We start from the raw sequence: 2,292 nt of genomic DNA, 5'->3' as shown, positions 1-2,292 counted from the left end.
TCCCTCCCTCCCTCCCTCCCTCCCTCCCTCCCTCTCCCTCTCACCTTGCCAGACGCTCTCGCGTGAGTCACATGCTCCTGTACTGTGAGTTCTTCCCCGAAGGTCTGCGGAAACTTGATAATGTCTCCTACAGCAAACACATTCTTGCTTGTGTGTGAGATGAAAGAACGTCAGACATTGTCAGTTACAAACCTCGATATTCGTTTGCAACCTGAAAAATGTTGTCAGATTTCTATCGTCGCAGTCCATGCTGTCTCCATGAACTCTCAATTTTTGTATTCCTCAATTCATCATCATCTCAACATCATCATTATAATCGTGATCATGAATAGATGACAACAATTAGCTAAATCTTGACCACAACTGTTAATTTGGTTTTGATGTTGAATGCTTACTTGGAGTCGACGAGAACATGTTTGCTGATTGGGTCAAGTTGCAATCCAGTACCTTCAAAGATCTGGTGGTGCGTCAACATCTAACATATAATTGTGGCAAAATAGCGATGAGGAAACAAGGAGAGGAGGAGAGGAGGAGAGGAGAGGAGGAGAGGAGAGGAGGAGAGGAGAGGAGAGGAGAGGAGAGGAGGGGAAGGGAGGGTAGCAGACAGTAGAAGTCAAGACACTATTCCTATCACTCTCCTCTCCTTGTGTTCGCCTTCAGAAAAGGCAGAGATGCATTGGAGGTGGAGGTGGAGGAACAGGAGGCAGGAGCAGGAGCAGGAGCAGGAGCGGGAGGCAGGAGGAGCAGGAGCAGGAGGCAGGAGGCAGGAGGCAGGAGCAGGAGCAGGAGCAGGAGCAGGAGCGGAGGCAGGAGGCAGGAGGCAGGAGGCAGGAGGCAGGAGGCAGGAGGCAGGAGGCAGGAGGCAGGAGGCAGGAGGCAGGAGCAGGAGCAGGAGCAGGAGCAGGAGCAGGAGCAGGAGCAGGAGCAGGAGGAGCAGAAGGACGAGGAGGAGAGTGAGAGAGTCTGTCAGAGCATCCTTGAAGGAGACGGTGGAGGAAGAGCTGCAAAGAAGGTTCACCATGTTCACGGTAAGGAGCAGAGGAAGGGAGTGCCCGGGCTGACATGAAGAGAGGAGGAGGAGGAGGAGACTGTCGGCAAGCAGACCAAGTTGGATGGTAAGGCATGCGTGAAGCGATTGAGGGACTGACGAGGAGGAAGGATGGACGAAGAGCGTTGCTGTGTGCTGGGCAGAGGAGCTGACGGCGGGGAGAATCGATGCGCGATGTCGTAGGTGAGAAAGGCTCCTTGCTGTCTCCAGTCCTCTTGGCTCGCCTCCTCTTTCCCTCAACTTCCCTCCCTTCCCCCCTTGTCTCTCCCCCTCTCCTCTGCTCTCCTCCTCTCCTCCTTTCCGTCTCTGCTTTCCTTCTCTCCTCCTCTCCTCTCTGTCTCTCCTCCTCTCTGTCTCTCCTCCTCTCTCCCTCTCCTCCTCTCTCCCTCTCCTCTTTTCGCCTGCTCTGCCCCTTCTCCTTCTCACGAGGACCTGCAGCTGGTGGCACTTCCAGGAGCTGGGGGGAGACTCTCTCGCGGCCCTGCGAGCATGCAGGAAGCTGCATCAGAAGTTTGTGCAGGCGTGCGAGGAGGCGGAGGACGCGAGAGAGGTGGGGAAGGAGCAGGGGGAGTTTGGGGAGCTGCTCGGGGTCTTTGCTCCTGCCGAGCTCCTTGCCCGGCCACAGCTTGCCACCTACGTCGACTACCTGCGGAACAGTGTTGGGCCATGGCCGATGGAGGAGGAGGAGCAGAAGGAGGAGGGACCTCGAGACAAGGGCAAGAAGGAGGAAGAGGAGGACGAGGAGACAGAGGAGAGAGGCAGGGAGGAGGAGGAGGAGGAAGGGGACTCTGTTTGGCTCAAAATCCTCCGAAGAGCTTCCAGCATGAACTTCGTCGACATCGTTCGCTGGGTTGTCGACCGCGGGCACGTTGACAGAGATGGGAGGGTGAGGGAGGAGGAGGAGGGCGCGGGTAAGGCGGGCAAGAACAGGAACTCGAACCCCCGCAAGCCAACGGTAACTCCCCTGCCCTCCTCAATCAGCCTCTGCTCTGCTCTGCTCTCCTCTCCTCTCCTCTCCTCTCCTCTCCTCTCCTCTGCTCACCTCACCTCACCTCTCCTCTCCTCTCCTCACCTCTCCTCTCCTCTCCTCTGCTCTCCTCTGCTCTGCTCTGCTCTGCTCTACTCTACTCTACTCTACTCTACTCTGCTCTACTCTACTCTGCTCTGCTCTCCTCTCCTCTGCTCTCCTCTCCTCTCCTCTCCCCTCCTCTCCTCTCCCCTCTCTCCCCTCTCCCTTCAATTTA

The sequence above is a fragment of the Guillardia theta genome (assembly GCF_000315625.1).
Source record: "Guillardia theta CCMP2712 unplaced genomic scaffold GUITHscaffold_8, whole genome shotgun sequence".
Taxonomy (NCBI): Eukaryota; class Cryptophyceae; order Pyrenomonadales; family Geminigeraceae; genus Guillardia; species Guillardia theta.
Note: the sequence above shows the minus strand (reverse complement) of the source record.